This window comes from Melospiza melodia, chromosome 22, assembly GCF_035770615.1.
Source record: "Melospiza melodia melodia isolate bMelMel2 chromosome 22, bMelMel2.pri, whole genome shotgun sequence".
Lineage (NCBI taxonomy): Eukaryota > Metazoa > Chordata > Aves > Passeriformes > Passerellidae > Melospiza > Melospiza melodia.
The window spans coordinates 1678426-1690733 of NC_086215.1; positions in this window are offsets into that span (position 1 = coordinate 1678426).

Sequence of the window (12308 nt, forward strand, 5' to 3'; positions counted from 1 at the left end):
CGACCACAATTTAAAATAACAGTATTGGAAACAATCCCCAAAAACTTTTTAAAAAGACTGCTGAGGTCAGTAAGATAGATCCATGTCATCAGCACATTTACAAAGTAAATAACTGAGTTCTCTTTCAAAAGATCAGTTGCCTCATAATTCAAAGTTAGAGATGATTTTTCACTGCACACTTGGGGTTTTTTTTATCTTTCACATTTTACATAGTTTTTGATTACTTTTTCCTTTTTTTTCCTTTCAATAGAAAACATGTCCTACAAAAGGAATGTTCTTTGCTCCTGGTTCCCGTGTGGAGCAGCTCCCTTCCTGCTGGCTGAGCTGCTCAGGCAGAGCCCGGCAGCTCCTGGCCCTGCAGGGCTGAGGCTTTTCCCCGTTGCTGGGCACAGACTGATGGAGCAGCACTGCTGAACTTGGGCACACAGAGGGAGCAGCAGCAGCTGCCTTTGGCCACCTGAGGCCCCAAGGCCCAAACTCTGAGCAGCCAGGGCTGGAAGAGACTGGCAGGATAGCAGCAGCAGCAGCAGCAGCAGCAGCAGCAGCAGCAGCAGCACATGGAGCTGAGTTTGAGCACAGCCCCTGCCCCTCTTCCCTCCCGTGTGCAGCGGTGTCACAGCAGCCTGAAGCACCTGAGAGCCCCCAGTGCCAGCAGGGACTGGAGATGGCAGCCCTGGGCTCCTGGAGGCTGTGCAAGGAACGGAGCTGGGCACTCCCTGTCCATGGGGAGCTTCCAGATGGAAAAGGCTGCTGTGCCCAGGCAGCTGCAAGGGCACAGAAAGGAGGCTCTGGAGCACTGGATCTGTGCCAGTGCCACAGTCCTGGGCAGCAGCCAGCGAGCCCTGGGGGAACAGAGGGCACAGCAAGAGGGACAGAACCAGGCAAGGGCAGAGACTGGAGAGAGCCAGGCCTGGGAGCAGGAGCAGCTGCTCCATTGCACTCTTGGAGAAAGCTCTTGGCTGGTTCAAAGTGCTGAAAGGCGTGAAGGGCAGAGAGGAGGCCCCACCAAACAATGCTCCTGTTTGCACAGCCTCCCCTCTCCGTGTCCCAGAAGGAATTGCGTGGACTGTGTTCTTCTCTCCGAGTCGTCTCGTTCAGCATGAGCAGCTCAGCACCAGGAGCTGAAGGAGCTGAAGCCTCAGGCCACAGGAGCTGGGCAAGAAGGAACTTTTGGAGCAAAGTAATGCTGCTAAAATAGCCCTAGCTGAATGCAGTGGATATAATCATGGAATCACAGAATCCTTTCTGTTGGAAAAGCCCTCTGAGCTCACCCAGTGCAGCCGGTCACCCAGCAGTGCCAAGCCCAGCAGTAAACCACATCCCTGAAGTGCCAAGGCCTGGACACCAGCCCTGAGTGAGGCCTGGACAGCAGGCCCTGAGCCCAAGGTGGCCTCTGGATGAACCTTCCAAGCAAAGGTTATCTTTGTATCTGCTCCCTGATGAAATATGCATGGTCATTAGCACTGTAATAGATGTAGCCACTCCTTAGTGAAACATGTATTGACCTTTGTGTATTTAGAAGCCAGACAAGGCCATGAAATCTGACATCTGGCCTTGTTTAGGGCTGTATGGTCAAAGTCAGCTCCCTTGGTTCCTCCTTGAGCCCTGGCCAGGCTTTGGGAGGGACCCAAGAGGAGGATGAAAGCAGATGTTGCCACACTAGCAGTGCTGTCAGTTTGTTCATTCAGCACTGTCAGAGCTGGGCCCTCTCCCAGCGGGGTTGGAGCCTCACCTGGGGCTGGAGGCACCTGCAGGAGTTCCCAGTGCCCAGGAGTGGCTCTGCAGCCCTTGGCTGTGACAGCTTCCCCAGCTGCTGTGTGGGTCTGGGGGATGGTAAAGGCTGAGGGTAAATGCTGCTGAATCTTTCTTAATCACTGCAGGCAATCTGTGGTGGGGATGGTTGGGTGCATTGCTGAGCTGCTCCTTTTGTGATTCTTTGCTTCCCTGAACTGCAGGAAATGACACTGATTCCTTCAGCTGGTGTCTGTGTCTTTGGTGCTGACTTTGCCCACTGGCAAAACAAAACTGGCACAGTCTGGCCAGATGCCAACAAAATTTCACTTGTTCAGTGTAAATGTGAGGAATCAGTGCCATCAGAAATTCCCAGCTGGGAAGCCCTTCCCTGGAGTTCCCTGGCTCTGGAGTGGGCTGAGGTCGGAACCCCATGGGAGCAGTGGGGCAGTCGGGTAAAAGAAGCTGCACCCCTGGATGGCTTCAAATGCATCCAAAAATTGCATATGGAATAGGAAAAGACCTTGTGGGTTTGGGCAGACAAAGCTGAATTTGCTGAGAGCACATAGGAAACAGCACCTTCAGGAGGAGCAATTGTTGTTGGAATGCTCCCACATGGAGCAACAGAAGGTTTTAATCTTGAGCTCAGATGCTCTTGTGCAAGTGAAATATCAATATAATAAATAAGTACATACGTATTTATAGGATAATAAGACCTTCATGTTTATATTTATAGATTTTTATAGATATATTTCTATATCTGCGTATCTGTATCTATATTTCTATATCAATATGTACATGTAAAATAAGAATAATGTAAAATATTGACAATAATAATGTGAAATGCTGACAATACTAATTTGGTATCTTTGGCTGCTCAGGGATGTAACACTAAATACCCTACAGAAAAGGATTGGCCAGGACCCTAATATCAGTGGTCAACTTTGTGAGATTGTATACAATGGAAAAAGGAGAAAGAGATGAAATTGGCTATTTTTACAGGGTGTGCTGATACTGTGATGCAGAGTGCTTTGTCTCTTCCTGTGAAAAATACCGTGATTAGGCCTGCAGGGTTTTTCATGTACCAGACTATGCACAAGCTGCAGGATTGGTTGAAAGGTGAAGGGGTTTTTAAAAGAGCAGTTGGAAAAATGAGGAGGTGGGAACCTTTGCCCATGGATAACCCATCTCCCAGATGGGCTCCATGCCCTTACAGTGGCCCACTGGGGAAATGAAACCCCCTGGCTGTGCACGGCTGCCCCCAATTTGCAAATCCAACCATGGGCAGTGAGGCTTGGGCTGCCTGGGAAATTGTTCTGGCTGTGATGGCCCCTGGCAGGGCCAGCCCAGAGGCTGCAGGGCTGGGCCTTCATGCATTGGAATTAATGAGGAGAAATTCAAAGCAAATGAGAGCTATCAATTCTGAAACAGGAATTCAGACTCCTCCAGGACACTTTGCTTTGGTAACTGCTCCCTTGGAGCTTAGCCTTGCAAAGTGTTCCTGTCAAGGCAGGAGGAATTGATGCAGAATATCAAGGAGAAATTACAGTAATTCTGTAAACAATAATGAACAAGATTGGATTATTCAACCCCATGACAGGGTAGCACAATTATTGATCTTGCAATTTTAAGAACGATTGTGAAAACAGGAGATCCAGCTCCAGTCACTACCGTTTGGGGAGATAAAGGGTTTGGATGCAGCAGCCCTAATAATGGAGCCAGAGTGTGGGTCCGGAGGCCAAAAGGCCCTCCCGAGGCAGCTGAAGGAGCAGCTCCTAGGAAAGACAACTCTGAGTCCTGAACCCTGGGCAGGAACAAAGGGAATGTGTCCCTGCAGCCAAGGATTCTGTGTGAGAACAAGTAGATCAGCCAGGATATTGTTTTATATGTCCTGCCAGACCAGATCTCCCTGTTTGCTCCAAGGGCCCCTTTGGAAACTGCTCTGATCCAAGGGGCTCCATGTGAAGGCTGCTGTGACTCTGAGGGACTTGCACAGGAATTCCATCCAGGAGCCTGGGTGCCCCTCAGGGACTGGGACCCGGCCCCTTCCAGCCAGAGGGGAAAGGGCCCCCCCCAAGCCTTGTTAGCCACAGACAGCATGGTAAAGCTGAACAGCAAAGGGCCTCAGGGCATTATTCTGGAATTAAAAAGGTGCCAGCTCCAGGGACAACAGAATTCTTGTTCCTAACTCGAATGAGATTGAGAAAAAAGAATGAGGAACAGTGTCACTAAAGTACTACTGATGTCTGTAAGGTGTACCTTGATAGTCAGCCAGAATCTTTGTCTGCCACAAACACCTCTAGTGTTTCACCAAGGGATTGGTCATAAAAATGTAATGATGGGTTATGATGGATTGCTGAGCTTCTTTTGTAATTCTTTGCTAATGATGATGTGCTTTTCTGAGCTTATCCTTGTGTAAATCTCTGCAGCTGTGCATGATATAAATGACACAATTCCTTCAGTTGGTATCTGTATCCTTGGTAGTGACCCTGTCCACTGGTGAAACAGGGCCCCCTCTTGCCAAGGTATTCCCTGGGAAGGAAAAAGCCCTCCCTTCAAAATTCCCCCCTTCACACCCTGAGCATGATGTGCTCTGGTCTGGGCTATGCCCGGGTCAGTTGGGGTCCCCCGTCCTGGCTGTGTCCCCTGCCCAGCTCCCCCGCAGCCCCAGCCCCTCCCCAGCGTGGCTGACGAGGGGCAGGACAGGCCTTGGCTGTGCTGCAGCTCAGCAAGAACAAAACCATCTCTGCGTGCTCAGCCCTGTGCTCAGCACCCGGCCCAGCAGTGTCTCAGTGCCAGGGGCTGTGCCCTCAGTCCCTGCCGGGGGTTTCCATGGCAACTGCCAGGCCAGGTGACCCAGGTGTCCCCCCAGTGCCGGTTGCCATGGAAACAGTGCCCAGCCCTGCCCCTTTCTGTCTGGCTGACCTGGCCTTTGGCCCTGGCAGTGCCGGTGGCTGCTGGTTCCTGGTGCCAGAGCGGCCAGCGCGGCACAGGGCAGGTGGCCATGGCACAGCCCCCAGCAAGGGATCCCCTCTGGCTCTAGGCACTGACACCAGCCCTGAGCAAGGGACCAGGGCAGCTTTCCATGGCCACCAATCATCACAGCAGCTCTTGGGCATTGGTTGCCATGGCACCAAACCAAGGAACGGGTCCTGTGGCCGTGCCATGGCACCTGGTGGCACCAACTAGTGTCACTGCAATTGTACCTGGAACAGCCCTGGCACTGCTTCGTCCTGAGGGTTGCCATGGCAGCTGAGGACAGCAACAGCTGGTGCTCTGCAAGGGCCCTGGGGCAGAAGGGAAAGAGCAGCAGAGCAGGGGCTGATCCATCCCCAGTGCACTGGACAGCCCAGGGCAGTGTCCCAGAGCATCCTCATGGAGCTGCCAACAACATCCCCCCTCTGCAGCCCTGGCCTCTCCCCCAGCTCACACAGGTGCCCCATCCTTGCAGGCACAGACACAGCAGCACTGGCTCAGGAGCCCCTGTTTGCATTGCACACAGCAGGGGGAGCACCCTCATGCTGTTGCTGTGGGGACATGAACCTGAGGGAGCACAAATGCCATCAGCCCCTGGGGCCAGCAAGGGCTGGGGGACACCAGGGAAACCACTCAGCTTTGTCCTGGCCTCTGCACTCAGCCAGAAAATTTTTTCCCATCAGCTGGGAGGTTCCTGTCCCACTGCAGATGCTGTTGCTCCGAGTCAGGGATGCCTGGCAGCCACCCCCAAAACTGCCCTCAGCATTTCCTTTGCTTCACCTTTGCTTTCTTTCCTCTTCCTGATACAAATGTCTTCCCATTGCCCAGCCCTGTTCCCTCCCCTGCAAACAGCCCATGCCTGTTTGCCCTTTCCTCTCTGGCCCCACTCCCCATTGCAGTTCCTGACTTGGCACCATGTGAACATCCCTTGGGGAGCAGGATCATCCTACAAGTGCTGCAGGAATTGTCTGCAGGCTCCTGCAGTGCCTGGTGTTGCTCCGTTGCCAGAGGCACCCCAGGGCAGGGGGGCACATCTGGGCTGCTGTGTCTGGCTCTGGGCTCCCTGTTCTGGGCAGTGAGGAGGAGCTGCAGAGGCTCTGCAGGACTGACAGGATGGGCTTTGGGGCTGCCAGGAGAATCTGAGGGCCCTGGGCTGCTGGAGCTCCTGAAGAGGAGGCCCAGCGCACATCCTGCAACTGCTCCAGGGCAGCTTCAGAGAATCCCAGAATCAGCAAGGGTGGAACAGGCCATAGAGATCATCATGTCCAACCTGTGCCCTGACAGTGCCTTGTCTCCCCTTGGCCTCCTCTTCTCCAGGATAAACAACCTCAGCTTCCTCAGCTGCTACTCAAAGCTCTTGCGTTCCAAACCGCCCCCCCCCCCAGCCTTTTTCCATGTCCTTCCTAAATTGGGGGCCCCAGAACTGGACACAGCACTCGAGGTGCTGCCCAAGCAGCGCTGAGCACAGGGGAACAATCCCTGCCCTGGTTCTGCTGGCCACACCATTCCTGATCCAGGCCCAGAGCCATTGGCCTTCTTGGCCAGCTGGGCACACTGCTGGCTCATGTCCAGCCTGCTGTCCATTAGTCCCTGCAGGTCCCTTTCTGCCTGGCTGCTGTCCAGCCATTCTGTCTTCAGCCTCTAGAGCTGCAGGGGTTGTTGTGGCCAAAGCGCAGAACCTGGCACTTGGACTTGTTAAACCTCACCTTGTTGGATCTGGGCCCTGGATCCAGCCTGTCCAGAGCCCTGTGCAGAGCCCTCCTACCATCCAGGAGATCAACACTCCCAGCCAACTTGATGTCACCACGGTTCCATGAGGCCTCGCAGTGCCTTGATATCTCTTTGGTTCCATGGGACCCCTTGATGTCACAAAGTCCTTGGATCCTTGGGCCCTGCAATTTCACAATGGATCCTTGGTCCCCCAAGGCCCTGCCATGTCTTAATAGGTCCTTGGTTCCATGAGGTCAGGCAGTGAAACAATGCTCTCCTTGGTTCCACAGCGTCACAATGGCCTCTTAGTCCCAAGGGCTACCACAGTGTCCAACATGTTTCCTTCATTCCAGGAGTCCCTTAGGAGCACCACTGGCCCTTTGGTTCCATGGGGCCCTGCAGTGTCACGATGGCCCCATCATGACACCAGGTCCTGCTCTGTCACAATGCTCTGCATGGTTCCACAAGGCCCTGCAGGGTCACAGAGGCCTCTGTGGTTCCAGGAGGCCTCAGAGTGCCACAACGGAATCCTTGGTGTGGCAGTGTCACAATGGAGCCCTGTTGACACAAGATCCTGCAGTGTCATCAGGGACCCTTGGTTCCATGGGGCACCACAGTGTCACAATTGTTCCCTCAGTTCCCAGAGTCCTTGCAATGCAGCAATGCCTTCTTGATTCCATTGACGCCAGGCTCTTCCAAGGTCCCCTTGGTTCCACAGTGTCACAATGGCCCCTTGGTTCCACAAGGCCCTGCAGTTTCACACTGGCCTCTGTGGTTCCACCAGGACCCAGACTGTCACCATGGACTGACTCCTTGCTTCCATTCAGCCCCACAGTGTCACAATGGCCCCTTGGCTCTCTGCTGCCATGTCGTACACAGTGTCACCGTGGTCCTCTTAGTGCCACCAGGCCCCACAGTGTCACAATGACCCTTGCTTCCCCAGGGCCCTGCACTGTCACAATCATCAGAGAATGAACCAGGCTGCAAAAGACCTTGGAGAGCATCAAGACCAACCTGGGACCCAACACCACCTTGTCACCCAGGCCATGGCATTGAGTGTCACATCCACTCTTTCCTTAAACACTTCCAGGGATGGTGACTCACCCACCTCCCTGAGCAGCCCATTCCAATGCCCAGTTGTATGGAGAATATTTCCTAATGTCCAGCCTAAATGTTTCCTGGTGCAGCTGAAGGCTGTGTCTTGTTGTCCTGTCACTGTTCCCTAGGAAAAGAGCCTGACCCCTACCTGGATGCACCCTCCTGTCCGGGAGTTGTAGAGAGTGATGAGGTCTCCCCTGAGCCTCCTCTCCTCCAGGATAAACAACCCCAGCTCCCTCAGCCGCTCCTCACAGGACTTGTGCTCCCAACCCCTCCCCAGCCTTGTTGCCCTTCTGGGGACATGCTCCAGCCCCTCCATGTCCTTCCAAAATTGGGGGTGCCCAGAACTGGACACAGCACTCGAGGTGCTGCCCAAGCAGTGCTGAGCACAGGAGAAGAATCCCTGCCCTGCTTCTGCTGGCCGCACCATTCCTGATCCATAGGAGTGCCAGGGTTTATGAGGGAAATTGTGGGGAGGGAGTGGGGATACAGTGTAATTGATTGTCAGCCATGAAGGGTCTTGATTTTCATGTGTATTCAGACTGCTTTAGAAGAGTCTGGGGGTCAATATCAATTGGACACATTTGATATCAATCTATAAACAGGAAAAGAAAACCAAACTTGCATTGTTTTCAATATAGGAGATTCACTTTGAATACTCTTCTGAAATCTGTCTAATTAATCACAGAAGAATTGAAAACATAGATTATTCCCAGTGGTTTTTCCTGTTTGGGTATTTGAACAAATATTTATGAGCTTTGCTCACTGAATTCCTGAAGTGAGGAACTCCAGAAAGAAGAGGCCTCTGGAGTAGTAAAATTCATCAGCACCCTCCAAGTACCTGAGGATCCATCCCCATAAGAGCAGCAATGGACAGAAATGGGCACAGCTTTGTGATTGCCCCAGCTTTGGCCTGGGCCCTGGGCCTGGAGCAGGAGCAGCTCTTGAGGGCCCCAAGGCCGGGGCTCTTGTGCTGCCCTGGGCAGATGGGATGGCAGCAGGGGCTGCAGAGCTCTCAGCACCTCAGCCCGAGGGCAATAGGGCAGCCAGGGAGCCTCCTTTGGCCTTGGCCAAGCACCTTCCGCCATGGCTGGGGCTGAGTTCTGTGGCAGCTGCAGCTGCTGCTGTGCCCTTGCCAGGGGCTGAGGCAGTGGGGCCAGTGCCCAGAGCAGCCGGGCCTGAGCAGAGCTGTGGGGCCAGAGCCAGCTGGGCTGGGCTGGGGAGAGGCCCTTGGTGCTGCCCTGAGCTCAGGGCAGCTGGCAGAGCTTGCAGGGAGCTGGGTTGGACTCCGAGAGCCTGGCCCAGAAACCATCAGTGTCCATCTCCGTCTGGCTGAGCGTGCAGGGCCCAAGAAGAGCAGCCCAGAGTCCGCAAGTTCTCTGTGTGGGAGCTGAGCTTGTGAGCCCTTGAGCCCTGCCAAGTGCTGGAGCTGCACCTCCATCTCCAGAGATGTGATAGATGGGAGCAGGGACAAATAATTCCTGCTGGATTGTTTCTTGTGTTTGCTTATACAGGTGACCTGGAGTCATATGTAGATGAGGTGTTTTGTTTCAGATAACTCAGGTAAAGTGATAAGAATAATATTTTTAGCTGAAAATAATACTTCACACATAATACACAATAAGAAAGAAAAGACACATAAACAGAAGAGCATCTGAGTTTTTAAGAGCGTGAGACTCATTGATGTCCCAGCGGTCAAACCTGTTCAAATACTTTCCTCAGGGCTTCCTTGAGATGAGAGGTGACCACCAGAGGCCAAGGCCAGCCAGAGCTCTCTGTCCTGGCAGCTTTTGTCTGGGAGAACCCTTGCATACAGGGAATTTTTCAGGGGAATATCAATTTTGGCTGTGGACACCTGGAAGGACTGGTTCTTTTCTATAGGAAGGAAAGCACAGTTCTCCAGGGGCTGATGAGAGGCAACCCTCAAACATTCCAAGATCAGCTGGGCCTGTCAAGTGGGCCCCGGATGGCCAAGCTAGCCAGATCTGTTCCATGTTCCCTTGGTTCCATGAGGCCCTGCAGTGTCACAATGTCCTCCTTGCTTCTGCAGTGTCACAGTGGCCCTGTGCTTCCAAGAGGCCCTGCAGGATCACAGAGACCCCTTGCTTCTGTGGGGCCCCACAGTGTCACAATGGTCTCCATGATTCCATGGGGCCTTTAAATTCCACAATGCTCTCCATGGATTCACGGTGCCCTGACGGACCACAACGGCCCTTTGGCACCACGGGGCCCTGAAATGCAGCATTGGCCTCTTGGTTCCACAAAGCCCTGCTGCTTCACACTGGCCTTTTGGGTCCATGTGGCCCAACAGAGCCACAATGATGTCCTTGGTTCCACGAGGCCACACAGTGTCACAATGGTACTTGGATCCATGAGGCCCTGAAGTGTCATCATGGTTCCACAGGAAGGAAAGCAGGAAGGAAAGCATGGAGCCCCAGTCTTCCAGGAGCTGATAAAGAGCAGCCACTAGAGGCCAAAGCCAGCCAGATCTGTCTGTCCTGGCAGCTTTCATCTGGGAGCAACAAAATAAATATCTTGTACCTCAGATATAAATATTCTGTATCTCAGATATACGGGATTTTTGGGGAAGAATCCCAATTTCAGTCCATGAGCACCTGGATGAGAAGGCCAGTTCTTTCCCTCAGGAAGGAAAGGACAGAGCCCCAGTGTTTACAGGGCAGATTAGAGGCGACCACCAGAGCCAAATTGAGCCAGGCCTGTCTGTCCTTGCAGCTTTTGTCTGGGAGAAACCCTTGCATGTAGAGAATTTGGGAGAAGTACCAATTTTGTCCAGAGCTGTGAGCAGAGGCTGAGGGAGCTGGGCTTGTCCAGCCTGGAGCAGGGAAGGCTGAGGGGCTCCTCATCCCAACCTGGCATTGCCAGCGAGGAGGGGATGGAGAACACAGAGCCAGGCTCTTCACCGGGGGGCCTGGTGGGAGACAAAACCAATGGGTGGAAGGGGAAAGAGGGCAGATCAGCCAGGGCATGAGGAGATTAAATGAGTCAGGTTGGTTTCAGCATTTCCTCAACACCAAGAGCAGCCTGACCCCCCTTCTCCATTCACCACTGACAGCTTTGCAAATCAGGAATTGTTCGAGCTGTTCTGTCCTCACTCCAGGACGAGAATCCTGATACAAGAAGTTAATTGTGTTTATATCTATCACAGAACCACGTTTGTATGAAATAAATTTTAGTATGGAAATCACTTGTGAATGGTGGACTCATCAGACACTGCTGGGATGTTGCACATGGCTCTGGGAAGAGTTTGTAATTGTGTGACTGTTATTTTAATTGTGTGATTGTTACAAAATTGTATCCTGTTCAACTGTGGTCCGTTGGCTAGGTCCAGTGTGGGCTGGAGGGAGCTCAGATTTGCACTGGGCTGCTCTGAGTGCCAGGGCTTGGATGGGAGAAACGGTGGAGTGGGCGTAGGGACAGAGTCTGATTGATTGTCAGCCATGAAGGGTCTTGATTTTCATATCCATTCAAAGGGCGTGAGGAGGAACTTAGATTCAGTGTCAATTGGAGATTGCACATATCAATGAATTACTAGTGAAAAAAAATTACAGGACCTAAAACATATTTTCTTGCTGTCTTTTTAATCTCAGAGTATTCACATTGAATAGGCTCCTGAAATCTGACTAATCAACCACAAAAGATTTGAACACTTAAATCAAATTATTCCCAGGGGCTTGGCTTGTTAAAGTGTTCTGAATGTTAATGAACACTGGGACACTGAATTCCTGCACTGAAGAGCTGAAGGCTGAACAAGCCTCTGCAGCAGGAAAATTCAGCAGCAGCTTCCATGGTGCTCAGGATGTCAGCAGCCCCCACTGAGGCCATCCCTGCCCAGAGACCGTGGGGGAATGGGCAGACAAGGAGAGCGTCCCTGGGGCTGGGGCGGCACAACTCAGAGGCACCAGGGGCTCCAGCTGGGAAATGGAGTGTGGAATGGTGCTGGGAAAGCCCTGCCTGGGCTGTGCCAAGCAGGACACACAGGCCCTGACTCCCATCCCACCAAACAATTCTCTCAATAAGACATTTAAAAGGAGTTACAATTATTTGTGTCCTCTGAGTTAGATGTACTGGAGAAATGCCTACAAGAGATTCTCAGGAGTTCAAAACAACCAAACAGCCTTTACTGGGGATTTTAGGAAATCAGAGAAACTTTGGCAAAAGGTTGAATATGACAGTCAATCAAAAACAAACACTTCTCAAAGCATTAACTTGGCCCATTCAACTTCACTAACTGTAAGCCCATTCAATTTTAGGTTAATCAAAATTTGCAAGGAGACAGAAATAGAAGAAGTAGATACACAAAGAGAGAAAGACGAATAAGTAACAGAGAAGCACCCACACCCGGATTCCAGTGTTGTTCAGATGGAAATTCCAAGAGGAGATAGGGTCAGGATGTGTGCTTGCCTTGTGGTCAGCCTTCAATACCCCTTGGTCTCCCTGGGCCCTTCCCCCAGGTGGGACTTGGGCTCATTTGGCCCCTCATAAGCTGGGCTGGGGCTGCAGAGGTGGCTGTGGAGCATTGCCTGTGCTGTGCCAGGCACTGGCAGACGCTGCTGGGCTGGGATAGAGGCTCCGGGGGGATTGGGGTTTCAGGGCAGGGCAGTGCTGGGGTTCCAGGGCAGGGCAAGGCTGGACCTGCCCCTTCCTCCCCCACACATGAAATGATTCAAGCCAACAATCTCCTCCAGTTTGTCACAATAGGCACTGTTGGAGGTGGAACCCAAATTTGGCCATGGGCACCTGGCCGAGAAGGACAGTTCCTTTCCATAGGAAGG